Below are 22974 nucleotides of genomic sequence, written 5' to 3'. Positions count from 1 at the left end.
ATGGTCTAATTATATCAATGCACTCTTGGAAGCTTATATTCGGATACAATATAGGGAGGATGAATTAGTCTGGGCTATATCTTAACATGGTAATCACACTCCTAAAGCAGGATATCCCTTTATATTCGTTGATCGTGAACCCCAGATCATTTTTTGGTGGTGGCGTCCTGTTATTGGGAAAATTAGTGTCTATGCAGAGCTGCTAGTCCCACTAATGCTGGTAGCTACATTAGAAACAAACAAACTAAAAACTACTTTCGTTTTCCTTTATGAGAAATAGATAAGAGGGGAATAAGAAGACCAACCTCTGTCTTGTGCTTGGTTCCTTGCTCGATTCCTCTCCCTTCTGATAGATCTTTGCTACTCGCTTCCTTGTCTACCCAGCTTCAAAGAGCACCTGGAGAATCAAAGCAGCATAATACTATCCAAGAACATAGATCTATTATCATAAACAATATAGGACCAGATATATATGACCACACAAATGAACGAATGTGGAGGAAAACTTGAATAGCTTTATTGATAATCAAGAAAGAGAAAAGAGGATTACAACCAATTGTTCTGACCCAGCATCATCCTTTCAGCAAGAAAGCCCTTCTTCACCTCATGAAAAGCTTAGATCACCCAACACTATGATATTGCACCAAGAAACCAACAACACTTCCTTACAAGATACAAAATTCCAGCCTCTGGATCTCTGGGATGAGGGATCCATATATAGATGTTTGCAAGGGGAATGAGTCAGCTTTTGAGATTTGATTAGTGTCCTCTCTCTGATAGTTCTTGATTCCACTTGGAGATTGATTATCTCTTACTCATTCCTGGTCGAATGCAGAGAGGCAAGTGTCACAGGAGAAGTTTCTGGAAGATTCCATGCTTCTCCACCTTGCGGATTGACCCTGCCATTTGTCCACTCTCGCCCATCGCACCCCATAGAAGGGATTTTCAACATGCATCACACCTACTGTGTGTACTCAGGTGGGATGCAATGCACTTTGACCATGGGGGGGGTGAAATGGTCCAGTTTTGACCAGTTCTAAGTAGTTTTTCATGGAGAACTTTTGGGAGATGCTGTAATCAGTTGACCTTGTTCTTTTAGGGGTTGGAACAACACCTTTAGGGACTTAGGAGCCCTTAGTTTATGGACATTTATGATTGGGGTTGCAGTGCCCAAAAATGTCTATAACAGTTGCCCCCTAAAGCATGAGGTCTTTAATCTTTTGATGTCTGGTGAAATGCTTTATCATGAGGATACAAAGTTTTTCAAGCTGGAAGGTGACCTATAATAAGATACAACACAATACATTATCTTCATAATATTTTCATGATCTAGCTGAGGCGGGCATTCCCATGCTCAACTTTATAAATTCATTTTCATGTACATAGGACATATAATCGTCTGAGTGTAGACTAATGATTCTGGTAGAGCCATCATCCCTTAGATTGGATGATTATCTATGTAGCAATGATGTACATTTGATGTCTTTATTTTCCTGAATATATATCGCAGCCCGGATGGATGAAACTAGATCTGGGGTCTTCAATCTCGTTCAATCTTCACTCAAAGTACAAGTCGATCCATGTGAGAGATATTCTGAAGTCGAACATGGAAAGACATCGCCTGATTACCAGCCAATGATGTAAGTTGTTAACAGGCGTGAGAGGAATCACCGATAATGATGATGACCCTCAAGGTACTACAGTACAATTCACGTGGTGTGAGTAAGGGACTTGGCATCGAACACCACGCAAAATCTTTCGGTCGAAGGCCATTGATGTAAACCTGTCGTCGGAAGTGAGAAACTTGCCATTGAGGCATGCAAGCTTCAAAGTACTGAAAGGGGTGTTCCTAGACCAACTTCTTGGATAATGAGCTGTTGTCGACAAGAAGCGATCCGTCATAGGAGGGCCTTAGTGAATCCCACATCAATGACACGGAACGGAGCAAATGATTTTAATGGAGGTGAAAATGATCTGGTGATATAAGGTTCAGGGTGGCGGTCATGAAAGAATGGAGCGTAAATGTATTGCAGTGGGTGAGACACAGGTGAATTCTCTGAGCGACTTCTCTTGAGCATATCGGCAACACTGACCTGATGGATTGGTAGCATTAACCCCAAATGTGGATGGTGTGACGGAACCATGGTGATGTGACTAGTGAATGAACAACCCAACCCGACTCGGATGCGGAGTGAAAGTGTCATGTTCAAGAGCAACTTGCTACCAACAAAGCTTCTTCAAGTTTTCTTCCCAATTTTTCCCCAGTCATTGCTGACCAGTACCTCTTTATTTTTTTCAAGCTTGAGGAGGATAACATATGCTTGTTCTATAATTTTCCCTTTGGGCAAACCCATCGCTATGTTTTAACGAGCCTAGCGATAGTGAAACTCGTTCTTGTCTGTTATGGACAAGTTTGTCGCTATTCGGTTTTAACGAGTTTAATGACAAAGATAACTCGGTCCTTTTCAATTTTAGAGGGTCTGAAAAGGGACGTAAAGGAAACTCCAAAAATCCTTTTTCGTCATCTAATCCCTTAAGTCCGAAAAAGTATAAAATAATACAAAAGGGATGAATTTTCGGTAATTTTAACGAGCCGAACAAAACAAGCGCTCAATCTTTTTGTGTAATAATCCCTCAGGTCCAAAAAGATTAAAATCTAAAGGAGGGATAGCACTTTCGGTCCCTTTAACGAGCTGGAGAGGCCAATGGCTCAACAATGTTTTCATATTTTACGAGTCAGTTGAAAAGAGCTTAAAGGAGACTCGTTTTTGAGGAACGAGTGATAGATTCGAGTAACAGCTGATTCCAGGTAAGGGTTGGAATTTTCCAATCATGGCAGTGTCACAAGGATGGCTAACAGGATCACTCTTCAGAACTGTTCCTCAAAAGGGGTAAACAATCAAGTGGAGGTGAATGATCAGCCAATACAGAGTGGAGGTGATGATGAGAACACGACCAAGGCTTCAAAGGCCGATGATAATACATTCACGATGGTTATTTACTGGAATATGGTTCATTTTTTAATGAGCTTAAACGCTGGGGGAAACACTTGCTCATTGCTTATGTTTATTTTTTAACGAGCTTGAATTCCGCATTAAAACTACTCGATCCAGTCGTATAATAAGGATGTCTCATCTAAGATGCCATTTTTAAGAAGCTTGCACCTTACAAAGCTTTGCTCCGCATCCTTTCTTTATGCAAGTTAGGAAACGACCAATCCTACGAGTTTAAAGGGTTAGAGGACCTATAAATTTAAAAAATAAATGATCGGTCTTTGCTTGCATGCCAAAAGGTTTGCATGCCCCCAGGTATAGCGAAAAATTTCCAGGTTACCAAATATTGTTCCATCCGTGTCACAGACAAAACACTTCCTCAGTGATGTCTACCGAAATAGACAAAGGTGAGTGGCTCAGACGCCTCCACTCACATAACTTTGACGAGGGAGTCTTATTCTAGCCTAATCCCATTTTCCTAAACAGACGGGTGTGTCAAACTAGTCATATATCCTCCGCGGAAACCTACACTATACCCAAGGTTTTCCTGTCGAAGCAGACCAGGGTGCATGCCCCCTGGGTTTCAGTCATGTCCTCCGAATCACTCGCACTCATCAGGAGGATGGACTGGGGATTGATGAGACATTCCTTGTGTGAAAAGACCATTCAGGGTTGGTATATGACTATTTGCTATGTGTGAACTGAGGAATGAAAGTTGGTCTGCGAGCTTGACCACTCTTCCTTCGTGCGGAAAACAAAATTACTCTAAAGAGTGAGGAGACGACGGCTCCCATGCAATAAATATAGTCTCGTCCAAGGAGTAGATTATAATCCAGGGGTCCTTGGACTACCATTACATTCATGTGAACGGTTTTCCTTATCAACGTTATCGGCACATCGGGAAGGATCCCTAACGGTCGACTAGTTCCTTTGTCAAAGCCTGTTAGATTTCTCATCTCAGGAAAAAGCGATGGCGAACCAAGCGCTTTCCAAGCAGTTGAGGAAAGGATACTCACAGAAGCCCCTTCATCTATGATGGTACCAGCCATGACCATTCTATATATTTGAGCAATGATTCGAAATGGTACACTAGCCGGTAAACGGGGTCTGCCTAGTAGATTCCAGTCAAAGGAAACAACCAGGTTGCTTGGAGGTGGGACCGAATAGATGGCTGGATATGACTCTAACAAACTTCCTTCCTACATTAAAGGAATGGGTATACTGCCCCCATGTTCATCGGAGTCTGTGCTTACGAAGAGAATTTGAATGGTGTCATTCTTGTTCTCTTCGGTGACTGTATCATCTGAAGATGGACCTTCTGAAGGCAAGACCGGGTCAACTGCCGCCTCGACCTTTAGACTTTCATCTGGTATGGATTCATATGGTTTATCTTCAATGATAAACGCTTCGACCGACCACAAGGGCGTGTCAGCCGGATTTTCAACTAGTGACGGACTCGGCAAGAGTTTCTTATATCCAGGAGGAAGCCATAACGGTGAAATAGGACGGTCGTCCAAAACTCTTTTAGCTTCATCTAAGAAGGGACAACGGTGGACGGTGTGATCGCCTTCACACAATTTACAAGGAAATTTATATTTTCCTTTTTGTCCAGGGGCTTCACTTTCACTAGTTGATGGTGTATGCTCAACATGATCGTCAGAGGTTGATGACACCAGATTGTGCAAACAAGGAGACCAGTCCCTTAAGATTCGAGGGATGCAAGGACAATCTCGATGATAGTGGTCTCCATTGCAAATGACACATGGCGATTTAGGCCTGGTCGGTGCAGTGTGCGGATTTTCACTAGATGATGCTTGGTTGCCCCTTTTCGCCTTTGGCTCCTTCTTCTTCTTCTATTTCTTCTTCTTCTCTTTCTTCTTCTTGGTTACTTGATTTTGGGCTTTACCAGCTTCATCAAGCGAAGAGGAAGGAGGAGAGGAAGAATTGGATGAAGTAGAGGGTTGGGGGGTAACTCTGGTATCATTTAGTTGCTGACTTGATTGTTTAGGAATCACGGTGTTCTGAACGACAGAAGTTGAGAAGAGCCATACGGGCAAGCCGATTGTCAATCTTAGAAGAGACAATTTGGCCATATGGGGTGCACCAACATATCCCCAAGAGGAGAAGGGACTAGGATTTCCTCCAAGGGGAACTCCTTGGTTGGTGGACTCCATAAGGGACTAGGATTTCCTCCAAGGGGAACTCCTTGGTTGGTGGACTCCATTTTTCTCAACCTAAGACTAATGTAGGAAAGGTGATGTTTATTCCGTTTAAAACAAATTTTAGACGCTTTGACACAACTTGTTTTTTCAATTTTTAAGAGTCGAGAAAAAAGAAAAGATGACTCTAGTTGCCTTCGATTTTTAATGAGCCTGAAGTGACAAGTGCTCAGATGGACCTTTTCCGTTAAGGAGTCTGAAAAGGAACGAAAGGGACTGCTCTGGAAATATAGATAGAGGGATTACCAAACCAATTGCAAAACTGCAGAATACTTTTTACGGTACGACAGTCAATCTGTTATGAAACCAGCTCAAGAAAAGATAGAAAAGAAAGATCAACGCCTTAGAATTCAGCCTCTTCGAGGGGGCAACCTCCTTTACATTACATAAATGAACAATTCTTCGATGATACAAATGACAAAACCTCCTTTCTATATATAGGAGTCTAAGGAGTCACAATATAATCCAGCCGACCTAACAATAATAATATAAAGCCACAAAAATAACAATAGAGGGATTCTATGGGGCACAGAAATTACAATATGGGGGTAATAGGGGCACAACAATATAAATAAGGGGTATAACTACAATATTAATGGGGTAATCACTAGTATTATAGGGACCCAACATGCCCCTCTCCTTCAAAAAAGTGTTGTCCTCAACGCTTGAGCAGTTCTGGATACCTCTGCATAAAATTCTCATCCTCCCATGTGGAATCTTCAGTGTATAAGTTCTTCCACTTGATAAGATACTCTGAAATTGATCGATTTTGTAACTGTCGAGTTCTTGTTTCTGTGACTGCTTCCGGTTCCAATATAATTTTTCCTTCCTCGTCAAGTTCTGGCAATATGGTTTGAACTGGGAGCTTGTCGCCTATAACCTTCTTTAAACATGAAACATGAAAAACTGGGTGCAATCGAGAAGCTGCAGGAAGCTCCAATTTGTATGCCATAGTACCAATCTTTTCCAACACCTTGTACGGACCATAATACTTTGGTGATAATTTATTATCCTTCTTAGCTTGCTTTAGGGACATTTGCTTATATGGTTGTAGCCGTAGGAATACCCAATCACCTACATCAAAACTTCTTTCACTGCGATGTTGATCTGCCTGTTGTTTCATTCTATTTTGTGCCAACACGAGGTTATCCTTTAAGAGTTGGAGGACTTGTTGTTGATGTTCGATGTGATGTTCCACTGCCTGAACCTTAGAATTTTCTCTTAAATATGATGTGATTGATGGTGGTTGATACCCATAAAGTGCCATAAATGGGGTCATTTTTGTTGCTGTATGGAAGGAAGTGTTATACCACCATTCAGCCAGAGGCAACCATTTGACCCATTGTGTCTATTTATCAGATACAAAGCAACGAAGATATCCTTCCAAACATTTGTTTACTATCTCAGTTTTCCCATCAGATTGAGGATGATAAGATGAGCTATGAGCTAACTGAGTACCAAGACAAGAAAATAATTCTGTCCAAAAATTTCCAGTGAAAATGGGATCTCTGTCACTTACAATAATCTTTGGGTTTCCATGTAGCTTTTGAACTGTTTCCATAAATGCAGTAGAAACTGTACTGGCTTTAAATGGATGTGATAATGCACAAAAGTGTGCATACTTGGTAAGTCTGTCAACTACCACCATGATGACACTCTTTCCCTCAGACTTGGGTAAACCTGTGATAAAATCCATTGAAACCTCCTCCCAATGTTGGCTTGGAATGGATAAAGGTTGTAATAGACCCGGTGTCTTAATTGTTTCAACTTTATTTTGTTGGCAAACCAAACATTCCGCCACAAACTTTTGAATATCTGATTTAAGGCCATCCCAAAAAAATTCCTTCTTAACCCTGTGGTAAGTTTTTAAAAATCCTGAGTGCCCTCCTAAGGGAGAAGTGTGCAATTCCATAAGAATCTTTTGTTTTAGCTGGGAATTCTTACAGAGGTATAAGCGATCTTTGTACCATAACGAATCATTTTGCCAGCTAAATGTATCAGAAGTACTGGAATCTTGTTGTAGCTTTCGAATAAGTGCCCACACTTCTTCGTCATTCTTCCATTCCTCCTTTGCTTCGTTTATCCAATCTGGTTGGATAATAGAAATGGCACACAACAATGCTTCCATATCCTCATCCTTTCTTGAGAGTGCATCTGCCACCACATTTTTCTTCCCTTTTTTGTAGATGATTTCAAAGTCATAACCCAACATCTTTGTGACCCACTTTTGTTGCTCTTCAGAGGATAATCTTTGTTCTAAAAAGTATTTAAGGCTATCATGATCCGTTTTTACCTTGAAGTGTCTTCCCATTAGGTAGGGTCGCCATTTCTTAAGTGCATGGAGTATTGCCAACATTTCCTTCTCATAAATAGCTTTGCTTAAAAACTTTCCCTTGATTGGACGACTTTCAAAAGCAATGGGTCTTTCATCTTGCATTAGAACAGCACCAATTCCATTTCCTGAAGCATCACATTCCACAATAAAGGTTTTTGTGAAGTCCGGTGTAGCTAAGACCGGTGCTTGGCACATTGCCTCTTTAAGATGTTTAAAGGCCTTTGTTGCTTCCGGAGTCCATGAAAATGAATCTTTCTTCAATAATGTTGTTAGAGGTGCTGCTATTCTCCCATAATTCTTAACAAACTTGCGATAATACCCTGTCAACCCAAGAAATCCTCGCAGATGCTTTATGGATGTGGGGATTTTCCATTCCTTAATGGCTTTAATTTTGCTAGGGTCTACCTTAACTCCTTCATGAGATACAATATGACCCAAATATTCCACCTCCTGGACTCCAAAGAAACATTTGGATCTTTTTGCATATAATTGTTTCTCCTCCAATAGTTGTAGCACCTTGTCAACATGTTCAACATGATCCTTCCAAGACTTGTTGTAGATTAGTATATCATCAAAAAATACTAACACAAATTTTCTAAGGAATGGTTTGAAAATTGAATTCATCAAACCTTGAAATGTTGAAGGTGCATTGGTAAGGCCAAAAGGCATGACCAAAAATTCATAATGACCCTCATGAGTTCTAAATTCCGTTTTCGGAATGTCTTCAATCTTCATTCTGATTTGATGATATCCCGAACGAAGATCCAACTTGGTGAAGTAAATTGATCCATGCAATTCATCCAGTAATTCATCAATGACAGGAATGGGGAACTTATCTTTAATAGTGAGCTTGTTGAGCTCCCTATAATCTAGACACATGCGCCATGATCCATCCTTCTTGTGCACCAATACTACTGGAGCTGAGAAAGAACTTTGACTCGGTTGAATTATACCAGCCTCTAGCATTTCTGCAACCATACGTTCAATTTCACTTTTTTGGACATATGGATATCTGTACGGCCTGATGTTTGGAGGAACACTTCCTGGAATCAGATGAATAGCATGATCATGATCACGCATAGGTGGGAGACCTTTGGGAGTCTCAAATACCTTGGAATGATTGTCCAGGACTTTTTGGAGATCTGGAGAAATAGATGATTCCAATGTGGAAACATCTAGCGAACATAATTGTGCAATTACACCTCTTTGCTCCTTTTTTAGAAGCTTTGTCATGCCATTAGAGCTGATTATCTTTCCTGGTTTCCCTGCAATACCCCTTAATTCAACTTCCTTTCCTTCCACAGAAAATTTCATGAAAAGTTCTTGAAAATTAAAAGCTATTGTACCCAAGGATTGTAGCCATTGGACTCCTAGTACAACATCAGCACCTCCCATTGGAATGGAAAGCATTGGGCTAGTCAATACATATTCTCCCATGGATAGCTTGATATTATGGCACTTTCCAGAACAATTTATTGTTCCTCCATTTGCAATCATCACTTGACACTCTGGTGCTGGATATAGGAAGCAATTCAATTCTTTTGCTACCCTACAATGAATAAAATTGTGGGTGCTTCCTGAATCAATCAACACTATTACCTTTTTCTTCTTGATTTGTCCTTCTATCTTGATGGTTTGAGGAGTGGTAATTCCCACCAATGCATTACAAGATATGGTCGGATTTATTTTTTCTTCATCTAGGCTTTGTTCCTGGAATATATGCTCTTCTTTTGACCTTTCTTGCTCCTTTTCTTCTTCCTCTTCACAATCTATGTAGAATAATTTCTTCTCAGCACACTTATGACCTTTTGTGTATTTGCTATCACAATTGTAACAAAGCCCTTTTGCTCTTTTTTCTTCCAATTGTTGTGGTGTCAACCTTGTAGGTTGTGGAAGACTATGGGCAACAACACTTCCGTCTTTATAGTTGTGAATGGTATGCTTCCTAGTTGCCATAATTTTGCTTTCCATTTTTCTTGCTAACCTGAATGCCTTCTCTAATGAATCAGGTTCCAAAAGGCGAACATCATGTTGGATATTATCCTTTAAAGACCCTATGAACACATCAATCCTATGCTCCTCTGGAATATCTTTTACCATTATGTTCAATTTTGGAACTCCTCAATGTGCTCCATTATTGAACCCTTTTGTTTGAGACTTATCAATTCGCTAAAAAAAGTGTTTCTTTTTGTATCCTCATAATGTGCTATCAATTCTTCCGTAAAAATTTCCCAAGTGATAAATTTTTTACGAGAGCAAAGCCATTGATACCATACAAACTGATTTGGTTCCAAATATAAAGTTGCCATACGTACCTTTTGTATGTTTTGCACATTATTGAGATCGAAGAACTGCTCCATCTGTAATATCCATGTGGGGGGATCCTTGCCATAAAACTTCCTCATATCGATTTTTGGAATATGGTGGATCTTCGATCCAGCATTAGAGTCTATGGAATCATGATTAACATTTCTTTTGTTCACATCATGAGTTTCCTTTACAACCTTTTCACCATTAGTAAGTATTTCTTGTAGAAAATTTGTCAAATCTGTCTTCAAATCTGCCATGTCTGTCTTCAAATCTGTCCTCAAATCTATCTTCAGATCATCCATCTTAGCTTCCATGCCCTTTATCTTAGATTCCACGCCATTTATCTTAGCATCTGTTAGCTTTTGTGAGCGTGACATTTGTTGCACTTGTTCTTGTAAGTTTGATATATCATGCAGCATTTCTTCCTCTTCTTCATGAGTCATGCTAGAGCTTTCAGGTTCCTTACTAGGTGTTTGCATTTTCTTTCCTCGGGGCATCAGTTACCGATAATAATGCTTTACTATGCCCTTTGAATTCCTTCAAACCAAGCTTATGCAAAAAAAAAAAAAAAACTACACACCTTTTTTTTACTTTGTAGAAGCCTGATATTGAATCTGATGTATCTCTGTAATTTCGAATCATCCAGTTTTGAAATTGTGACCTATAGTAGCCTTTTATTTCCTCTTTCCAATGCCACTAGTCTGATCCAAATTGGATTCTTCAAGAAAGAGTTATGCACAATCTCCCGCAGTGACCTGATTATAAACTATTTCAGTAGAGCAAACTTGTATGAAGTGCCACGTGTTACTGCTTCAACCTTTGACTCTAAAAAATATATAAAAGAAAACTACAGTCCATCCTCTTTCTGCACCTTCTTACAAAATTTCAATCCAATGCTCCGAAAGAAAGTTATGACGATTTTCCCTAGGTCACCTGTTTTGAGTGTAATTCAGGAGTCTGCAAAAATACCAACTTCCTCAGATCATATCTCCGAAAATATCACGTGAAAAGCTATGAAATTCGGTCCCAAGGTTCAGCGCAATTTCTTCTCAAATGGGTTTTTTTTGCGACTTCTGAAACGTCACAGAAAAAACATTATAGCGAAAATGCCACGATGACCTGTTTGGAGCAGCGAAACCCTAGAATCCAAAGCTCTGATACCAAATGTTATGAAACGAGCTCAAGAAAAGATAGAAAAGAAAGATCAACGCCTTAGAATTCAGCCTCTTTGAGGGGGCAACCTCCTTTACATTACATAAATGAACAATTCTTCAATGATACAAATGACAAAACCTCCTTTCTATATATAGGAGTCTAAGGAGTCACAATATAATCCAGCCGACCTAACAATAATAATATAAAGCCACAAAAATAATAATAGAGGGATTCTATGGGGCACAGAAATTACAATATGGGGGTAATAGGGGCACAACAATATAAATAAGGGGTATAACTACAATAGTAATGGGGTAATCACTAGTATTATAGGGACCCAACACAATCTTCCCGAGTGCTGTGTTCAGTGCATTGCGATCAATAGGGCGGCAGACACGGCTTCCTATGGATAAAGGATTAAGCCTATTTTGGTCTCCCAAAATATAATCAACGGTACATGGGAGCACAAGTCCGTACTGGCACTTATCGTTTCAAAGTGGAGGAATCACCCAACCAACAGTGAAAACAACAGTTACCAGGCTTTACGATGCTGGAATACGTCTCTAGCCTAGACTTCTAGATGTTGTGCGTTAGGTTCCAAAGCGTTTTTAGATTCATTAAATTTATTTTACAGTTGATCTTGCTTAAGAAATTTTACTTTCAGGTTCACCACGTGATGTAGATGTACAATTCCTAAAATGCAATCTAAGATGATAAACAGTCGTTTAATCTTGTTTTTGCAATGAAAATCCTAGCTACTAAGGAAAGAGAGATGGCGTTCTTTCAACAAAGAGCAGAGAGAAAACACTATATGCACTGTCCTAAATCAAACCAACAAACAGTCTAAATGCAAATGCACATGCATGTATTTGTTTTCAGCCTTCTTAATGTGTGAATGATAAAAAGAAAGCTAAGCGCAAATCTGAATTATTTTTCAAAGCGACAATTACTAACAAGCTTCTTTTCAAAACAAAATTAGGACAATGACGACACTTTGTTATTTGGAATTGAAGACTTTCTTTCGACACTTAAAAAACTACTAATTCAAATCAAATACAAGAGTAATAGTGTAATCGACTATCAAGAACAATCGGATTCTCTTCTATGACTGAAAACGACACTTGCGACACTTCCAAATCAAGAAACAACAGTTCAATTACGCTACTTCTTTGTAAAAGAGAACTGAAAATGGCTCAAAATACATAAAAACATTTACAGTTCTTTGCACAATGGAGGTAGAATAATGGCAAGGAAGGGGGTTTCCACAGAGGTATACTGACTACAGACAGCAAAACTCCTGAATAGAGCTAAAAAGAGTGAACACAGAAGCCAAAATCTAAGAGCAGAAGAGGTCTGATCAGCACACCTGTAGCACAGGGAAACTGAAATGCAACGCACCTACTACACTCAGGAAGTGCGATGCATTCAGGTTTCAAAGAAGACACAGTGCGATGGACCAGGGACAAGACTTTAGCTGGGTTCCGGGTCACAGTTTGCAGCTCAGTTCAGGGATTTAGGCTGAGCAAGTGGTAATCAGTAAATCAATCACAGGGGTAGATCTAAGGAGGTTACTAGAGCCACCACAAGGGCAATTAGAGAGCTTGTAAATCAATCATTTAATTCATAAAAAAAACCCGGAGATAGACTGAAGCAGCATTGGTCTACTTTTCACTTGCATAGCAAATGCAGTTCGAAGGCTAGCTGGCTTGACTTCAGGCTCCGTCTGTAAGTTTATAAAGTAAACAAATGTAGATAAACAAACAATCTATTCGCTCCCCAACGGAGTCGCCATTTTGTTATCGGGAAAACTAGTTTCTATGCAGAGCTGCTAGTCCCACTGAGGCTGGTAGCTACCTTAGAAACAAATAAAATAAAAACTACTTTCATTTTCCTTTATGAGAAATAGATAAGAGGGGAATAAGGAGACCAACCTCTATCTTGCGCTTGGTTCCTTGCTCGATTCCTCTCCCTTCTGATAGATCTTTGCTACTCGCTTCCTTGTCTACCCAGCTTCACAGAGCACCTGGAGAATCAAAGCAGCATAATACTATCCAAGAACATAGATCTATTATCATAAACAATATAGGACCAGATATATATTGACCACACAAATGCATAAATCATCAATCATACAAGAATGTGGAGGAAAACTTGAATAGCTTTATTGATAATCAAGAAAGAGCAAAGAGGATTACAACCAATTGTTCTGACCCAACATCATCCTCTCAGCAAGAAAGCCCTTCTTCACCTCATGAAAAGCTTAGATCACCCAACACTATGATATTGCACCAAGAAACCAACAACACTTCCTTACAAGATACAAAATTCCAGCCTCTGGATCTCTGGGATGAGGGATCCATATATAGATGTTTGCAAGGGGAATGAGTCAAATTTTGAGATTTGATTAGTGTCCTCTCTCTGATAGTTCTTGATTCCACTTGGAGATTGATGATCTCTTACTCATTCCTGGTCGAATGCAGAGAGGCAAGTGTCACAGGAGAAGTTTCTGGAAGATTCCATGCTTCTCCACCTTGCGGATTGCCCCTGCCATTTGTCCACTCTTGCCCATCGCACCCCATAGAAGGGCTTTTCAACATGCATCGCACCTACTGTGTGTATTCAGGTGGGATGCATTGCACTTTGACCATGGGGCAGGTGAAATGGTCCAGTTTTGACCAGTTCTAAGTAGTTTTTCATGGAGAACTTCTGGGAGATGTTGTAATCGGTTGACCTTGTTCTTTTAGGGGTTGGAACAACACCTTTAGGGACTTAGGAGCACTTGGTTTATGGACATTTATGATTGGGGTTGCAGTTCCCAAAAATGTCTATAACACGTCCGCTATGGAAATTAAAAATCCCGCCCAAATCCAAGTTGTTTATGTGGTTCTTGCTTCACAACAAAGCCCCTACAAGTGATATCCTACATCGTCGCTCCTTTCAAGGTCCCACTTGGTGCATTCTCTATCGATGCAATTCAGAATTTATTGATAATTTATTTTTGCACTACGATATTGTGACACAATTGTGGAATACGATATATCAGTCGATGGCAGTTTCATATATATGGATGGGAGACACTGTTTGTAGTGCATGGGAATCTTGGTGGAACCAAGTCCACCCTTCAAAACTTCGCAACCTTCCCCTGTTGGTATGTTGGAGTATATGGATTGCTCGGAATAACCTCATCTTCCATGAAAAGGCTCCCAATTGGCATTTATCGATCTCTCACAATATGGTTATGTATAATTTGATCCCGGATGATGACTCCAAGCAACCTTGCAGGAATTTTGTTGTTGAAACCATTGATAAATCTATACCCTGGGCTTATTTTGATGGATCAACTCAACAGTTAGGATGTGGCAGTGGTACTATTGTATATCTTAGTGATGACCATTACTTCAGAATGAGTATGGGTTTAGGGAGAGGCAAAAACATTTATTCTAAACTCAACAACCTCAGACTCCTCCTTATATTTGCATTTGAGAAGGGATGCTGACAACTTCATATATTTAGTGATTCCAAACTTGTTATCAACAGGTTCAATCTTTAATATGAATGTCATGTGCACACACTTAGAAATTTATTGGAAGAAATATATGTTATAAAATCATGTTTTGACTATATCTCATGTCGACACATCTACAGGGAGAGGAACCAGCTTTCTGGCAACCTTTCCAAGGAAGCTGCGTAACAACTTCTTGGTAATTGGTTGATACACAGACACCATGGACATGAATTTTACCATTATTTTCACAGGCATTTTATGGATCAGCATGCACAAGGGGCTCCAATGCTCTGATGATAGACATATCTTCGATGGATATCTCATAATATTTATTTTGTTTTTTTGTGCCAGTTTATAGACCTATATATGTACATTTATGTTTTGTTTATCAGTATCACAATTATGTTATGTATTTTGATCTTAGACTATCTATAGTTTGTGGCTAGGCCACTAGTTTTGACATATGCGCTATATGCAACATCTACAGTATGTAATTTTCAATATTTAACATAATGAAAGTTACGATTTTTCCTTGGGGAAAAAATAAAAAATAAAAAATAAAAAAATAAAAAATAAAAAATAAAAAATAATATTAATATTAATATTATAAATTATTATAAATTAATAATTAATAATAAAATAATATTTATTAATAATTAATAATTATAAATTATAAAGAATTAATATTAATTATTAATTATTAATATTAAAAACACGAGAGATTATAAACCTAAGGGAATAACATTAGACCCTAGAATTAATATTAAATCCTAGGAATATAAAACCTAAGATTAATATTTTAAACCCAAGAGATTAATACTATAAATCAAAGGAATTAATAAACCCAAAGCATTAATATTATAAACTCAATGGATTATAAACCGAGGGGAATAATTTTAAACTCAAGGGATCAATATTATAAACCATAATACTACAAATTATAAACCTAATATTAAACTTTAATATTATAAACCAAATATTAAAAGGCCCTAATATTATAAACCTTGTATTAAACCCAAATTTTGTAATGTAACAATGCAACATTGATTAAATTACAATGTAATGTAACATTGGGATAGTGGTTGTTACATTGATTTTCATATTGAGACAATGTTTGCCACAATGTGATGTTGGATACATTTTATACCATTCCAATGTTACAATATTAAACCCTTGATATTATAAACTCAAGGGATTAATACTAAAATCCAAAGCAATTATAAACCCAAGGGAATAATATTAAACCCAATGGATTAATATTATAAACCCAAGGGATATAAACCCTAATATAAATATTATAAAACCTAAAATAAACATTAAACCCTAAGATTAGTATAATGAAACTTACAATTAATATTATGAACCCAAGGGATTAAAAATAAAAACCCAAGGGATTAATATTGTAAACCCTAGGCTTAATATTAAACCCTAGGAATATAAACCCTATGATTAATATTATAAACCCATGGGATTTATATTAAACCCTAAGATTAACATTATAACCTTATAAGAGTGCCGAAGAATGCAATGGAGCACCGGTCTGAAGCCCTGAAGGAGCATGGTTAGGGTTTGTACAACAACCATACTACAGAATCTGCGGCTGCTACACACCGCTTTCCTCTGCTGTGTTGGCATCCTCACTGTCATGGTCTACTATGAAATCATCCCCATTTCACTGTCACCTGGCTCCACGACCTGTTTCTCGCTGTCTTCGGGATTGACTGTAGCATGTTGGCTATGGATGAGGACGTGGTCGACTATACGGTGGATCCTAACCCCTATGAGTCCATTTGGGCAAGCCCTAGCAATCTACCGGAGGTGTTGTTTTCTAGGTCTCTGGGAACAACCTTTCTGTTGCAGTTCAGCTTGATGCCCATCCATTCCAATCTCAGCCCTTCCACACACAACATCTCATTCTCCGCCCTCTCTATTGCTTCTCTGGGACTTGACTGCCCACCCCTCTCATCGGCTACCCTATATCTCCTCACTACTTGAATTCCTCTGTCCCCTACGTTTGATTCAGTGCCGCCAATTTTCCACACCTGACACCCTCCTCTAATATCCCTTCATCAATAGGTTTGACCTCTGTAGTAGATTTCATTATGCTCAATTCAGATTCTCCACCCTTCCCGCACTCCTCTGACGAGCTCAGACTTTCTACCTCATTGTTTGACTATTTTGACATCCCGACTGTGAGCCCTTGAATCGAAATCCCACAATCTTAGAATGACACTCCAGGTACTTAGAACCCTCTCCAGGATCATCAGACAACCCCACGTACATGAAAAGTTAAGAAATTGAAGTGTGTCAAAGCCTCCTGAAAGAATCAACATTCTGTTTTGGTGAAGGGGTGAAAATGGGGGATGTTGTGGACACTGCTAATAAGGTATTGGTGGGAAGAGTTAGAGGGAGAGTGTACACTGCTACCCGATTGCGCCTGTGGGTCATGGAAATTTGGGGGCATATTCTCACAGAGCTCCTGGCTGTCACCACTCTGGCTCGGGGATGGTTTTCCCTAAGCTTTCACTTGGAGGATTACACCACTGCGTCCTTTCGCGCTATTGGCACATTGAGATGGCCCCTGTATTGCTCAAGCAATGGAGCCCATTATTCGATCCTGAGTGTGAAAAACTAGGAGTTGGACTGCTTTGGGTGAGGCTACCTAGTCTCCCCCTTCACTTTTGGTTCAAGGATATCTTTTCCCGCATTTGGAATGCACTTGGCACCTTCTTGGGCTATGACAAGTCTTATGAAACATCAGGCAACAAATCCATGGCTTGTATGCTAGTGTATTTGGACACAAGAGAGGGATTGGAGGAGTAGATTACATTGCATTGGAGAATATTCACTCCCATCCAACTTATGGACTATGAAGGGGTGCCTTTTAGATGTAAAAGGTGTCACAAGGTTGGTCATATTTACAAAGAATGTCCACTGGTTAGATTCGTTGCTTCTCCTCCCAAGACTTTAGCTGAAGCGGTTCCTATTGCACCTTCATCTACTGAAGGTCAGACTCCATAGTCACAAGGCCCGAAGACTATGGATTGTGGGACAAATCAAGTGATAGCTTCAGCCTCTCCCAGGCCTCCTTCCCCACCTATGAAGAGATCGCATGCTATTGCTATGGTCACTCACTCATCGGGTACTGCTCCTCCCCTATTCTCTGTATCTTCTTTTGTTTCATCTTGTTTTGCACAACACTTGCATGTTTCATATGTATTTATCCCATGCATTTCATCATCCCCTATATCCTTCTCACTGGATCTACACTCTCTATCTATCTTTACCACACCACCCTCCTTTCTTGGTTGTGGATACTTTGCCCTCTTCGGAGCTCTCGGCCACCTCTGGACACTCTCACTCTTACAACCTCCACTCACGGGTGTCTCACCCCCTGAACAGGCTGGGATTGGGTTGATCTCACCTCCCAAAACCACTAAGACCTCCAGGGGTGGGCATTACTATATTTCCAAAGCTATCCTCCAGGCTGGGGTGGATGTGGCTCTAGGTCGACAATCTACACTCGATAGGGTTCGTAGAGCATCGAACACCCTCCCACATTCTCGATCATGAAATGGATCTCCTTCAATTGTGGAGGGTTGGCTAGCCCTGAGAAGACTATTGGATTTTGAACCTATCGACATTATATATCTTCAATAAACCCTTGGTAAGGCTGACCAGATTATCTTAGTTTTGAAATCTCTGAAGTTAGGTTGGATCTTCCATGCACATGATGTCATTGGAATATCTGGAGGCATTGCACTGGGAATCAATCCTCACACTATCAAGATTATTACTACATGGGGGGAGCTGGCTTCATTGGCATGGACATTTATTCCTTGGAATTAGGGATGGATTTCATAATCATCAATGTATATGCTCCTTGTCTCAACGGAGCTGATTTTTGGAATCATCTTCTCAATTTATCCCTGGTCACTCCAGACAATCTCATCCTTGGTGGGGATTTGAATTTTTCTATTGGATTTGGGGAATCATGGGGAAACAATGCACAGCTGGATCCCCTATCAGACATTATGGCTCAACTTTTGGAGCAGCACCATTTGATTGATATCCCCATGAACAAGCTAGAACCTACTTAGCAAAACAGAAGAATGGGTGGAGCTGCCCTGGTTAAGCAATTGGACCGATTTCTAATCAATGAACACCTAGTTCGAGATTTGTCTAATTATTGATAGTGGGTGGGATTTGGTGGTATCTCTGATCACTCTCCTATCTTTCTTGAACTCTTTGGACCCTCTCTGAATCTTAGGGATCCTTTCAAATTCAACTCTACTTGGTTGATGGACCCTGATTATACTAAAATGGTCAATGATTACTGGCGAGCACACACTCCTTCTCAGGGGAGATCCATAACAGAAGTATTTTTCCATAATCTTCTTTAGATAAACAATTTATCTATTAAATGGGCTAAGGAAAAGAGAGATAAGGATGATTAGATCCTTAGGAACAATGAAAACATGTTGGTTGATCTTCTAGATGAACAGGGCAGAGGATTCACATGTGAAGAAGAAAAAAACAATCTCACTGATCTGGAGACTCAAAGATCCAATATCCTCAAAGATGGTGAGGAAAATTGGTGCCTTAGGAGTCGAGCTATATGGTTAAAGGCTGGAGATGATAACACCAAATTTTTTCATAATTATGCGAAGGGGAGAAGGGCCAACAACACAATTTGGAATATGCCTACTGAGGATGGTCAATTTTCACACTGACTCCATCAATTGGCCCATCTACGCAATTCACATTTCCAACAGCTCTTCAAGGTCCCTCCCAAAGCTACTATTGCTGAAATAATTCGAATTGTTGGGCTTTTCCCTGGCTATGTTGACCATGATGAATCGGAAAATATAATCAGACCTGTAATTATGGGGGAATTGGAAAGCACACTTAAATGGTTTAAAAAGGATAAGAGCCCGAGCCTGGATGGGTGGAATATTTAATTCTACACAGCCTTTTTTGACACCATTGGACAAGATCTCCTCAAAGTTGTGGAGGATTGTAGGTTAACCGAGCGAATGTATGAGGCTATCAACTCTACTTTCATTTCACTCATTCCTAAAGTGGATTCCCCTTTATCATTAAATGATTTTAGACCTATTTCCCTCTGTAACTACCTCTATAAGACTATTCTGAGATTATTACCAATCGTCTTAAGTCCATTTTATCTAATCACATCTTGCCTGAGAAATTTACATTCTTGCATAATCGTCAAATACATGAAGTTGTTAGTACTGCACAAGAGGCCCTCCATTCCATTAAGATGAAACAACTTAAAGGAGCCATTCTCAAGATCAATTTATCCAAGGATTTTGATCGGGTTAGCTGGCTATACATAATAATGCTCCTCACCCACTTAGGCTTTCCCTTATCCTTCATTAACTAGATCATGTGCTACATTACCAATGTGTCCTTCAATGTCCTCATTAATGGTTCAGCCTCCAACTTTTTTCATGTGGAGTGTGGTCTCAAACAAGGATGCCCTCCCTCTCGTCTCCTTTTTCTCTTGGTTATGGAAGGACTTACTCGACTAATCTTATAGGCTAGAAGGGAGGGATGATTATAGGGTCTCAAGGTAATTGATCATTGCACTATTACACATCTCTTGTTTGTTGACGATGTTCTCATTTTTCTCAATGGTAGTATTTGGGATTCCTATGTTTTTCATGATATTTTGATGTTGTTCTCAGCTGCTACTAGTATGGAATCTAACCGGATGAAATCTACTATTACATTCTCAACTTGCTCTCCACAGGAAATGTTGATTGCTACACATAAATTTCCATTCCAAAGACTACATCTGGAAGATGGGCTCAAATATCTTGGGTTTCGAATCAAACCCTACTGTTACAAAATTGAGGATTGGATATGGCTTGTGGCTAAGGTTGAAAAGAGATTACACAACTAGAACCATAGGTTCTTATCCAGAGCATGGTGATTAGTCCTCGTCAAATTGGTCTTAGAGGCTACTCCAGTTTATTGGATGTCTTTGGCTTGGATCCCCAAAGGAATTCTTTCATAGATACAAAAAATATGCTGCAAATTCCTTTGAAATGGATAAAAGGAAGGTAAACCCTTTGCATGGGTGGGTTGGAGTCACATTGCACTTCCAAAGAAATGGGGTCGTTGGGGTTTAAAAGACCTTCCATCGTTTGCACATGCATTGGCTGCCAATATGGGATAGCTTATTCTTACTTCACACAGTCTATGGACCAAAGTGGTGCACTATAAATATATTTGGCCCTTATAGAATATGGATTGGATCCATTTCCCTTTATGGCATATAATAGGTATATCTTCGATCTGGCGAGCTGTCTTACATACTCTACCCACCATCAAGAAATGTCTTATATGGTGCATTCGAGATGGCCAATTAGTGTGTATAGGTATGGATCCCTAGATAGATTGTGGTAACATGTACAAAATTCCTCCTGAGAAATACATCAGCTTGCCAATATTGTTGATATGGAGAACACTACCATATTTATACAAGCATGGAAATTGACTGATATATTGGGAATCCACGAACAATGGCACCAGGCATGGGCAGCTTACAAATATGCACTGATAGAATCCCACATTCGCATCAAGGAGGGTTATGATGAACTCATTTGGGCCCAAGCTGAGCATGGTGTATACACACCCAAAGAAGGTTATCCCATCATTTATGCCACTCACATGCAACCTGTGCTCATAGATTGGTGGCGAACACTATGGAAGCTCAAATCTCCTCCCCACAAAAGACTGTTAATGTGGAATATCTTAATGAACAAGACATCTACCGGGAGAAATCTGATGAAAATATCCTTTCATGGCCCCTCCCGGTGCGTTTTATGTCTTCAGCCTGAGGAAACAAATGACCATCTCTTTCTCCATCGCCCCACAATGATCGATATCTGGTCGTAGGTTCTTACTTCTCTATCCATTACTATCATATGGATTGGCAATACTACAGTGGAGGCTTAGAATCATTGGAGATAAGGCACCTCGAATCAAAAACATCATTGTCTTCCCTTGATCATCTGCTGGACCATATGGTTGATTAGGAACAACATCATCTTTAGAGACAAAGTTGGTCACTGACCATTATCCATTGGCCAAATCACCAATTCCTATCATGAAATTCCAGACGATGACCCTACACCATATGCACGGGTTGTGATTCCTGAAGTCATTAATCGCAATCTTTCTTAGGCATACTTCGATGGTGTTGCACAAGAACAAGGGTGTGGGGGGGGGGGCATATTCTATTGCATTAATATGAAAATAATCTTTTACATATACAAATGGGATTTGGGGATTGGCATAAATAATTTTTCTAAACTTCTCACCCTAAGACATTGCTCCACTTTGCAATTGCAAATGATTACATACATTTACAGATATTTGGGGACTCAAAAATCATCATTAACTGGTTCAATAACACATCTGCATGTCATATGCACTCTCTCATAAATATTTTGGATGGAGTTATGCTTTTAAAATCACAATTTGGATATATTTCTTGTCAACACATTTACATGGAGCGAAATCAGGCTACCAACAAGTTATCCAAGGCAGCCACGATCTAGCACAGGGGGATTTGGCTAATAAAAGAGTAGAAGGGAGCCGAACATTATCAATACTATCACCGGCCTTACATTGATCAGCTCTACCAATGGGCCGATAGGCCCTAATTTTGTAGTATATATCAATGATCTTTATCAGTTTATGGCTTTATATATTCTATATATATCATTTACATGAATAGTCATAGTATACTCTATATTGGTAAGTTTGTATAGACATATTTTTTATGGCTATGACCCAACTTATTGCATATGTCGCACAGGCATCTACAACATGTAATTTTCTCAACTAATAGAAAATTGTGATTTTCCCCAAGGAAAAAACATTATAACCTTATCAATAATATTATACCCTAGGAATATGAACCCTTAAATTAATAAACCCAAGGAATTGATATTATAAACCGAAGGCACTAATAAACACAAGGGATTAATACTAAAAACTCAAAAGAATAATATTGTAAACCCAAGGTATACAAACCCTAAGATAAATATTATAAACTCTAAAACAAACATGGTTGACCATGTTGATTTTCATATTGAGACAATCTTTGTCACAATGTGATGTTGGACCATGTTTGACCATGATTAGTTTTCATATTGACAAAATCTTTGTCACAATGCAACGTTGGACCAGGTTGACCATGGGTGAATATTAAACTCTAGGAATATAAACCATAAAATTAATAAACTTAACGTAATAATATTGTAAACCTAGGCTTAATATTAAACCCTATGATTACTATTATAAATCTAAGGAATTTATATTATAAACCTAATGGATTATAAACCCAAGGGATTTATATTAAACCCTAGGATCAATATTATAAACCTATCGTTAATATTATACCCTAGGAATATGAACCCTTAG

Source organism: Pinus tabuliformis, chromosome 4_2 (genome assembly GCF_031772625.1).
Source record: "Pinus tabuliformis cultivar Carrire ecotype Pingquan chromosome 4_2, CPIR1, whole genome shotgun sequence".
NCBI lineage: Eukaryota > Viridiplantae > Streptophyta > Pinopsida > Pinales > Pinaceae > Pinus > Pinus tabuliformis.
This window is presented reverse-complemented; position numbering follows the sequence as displayed.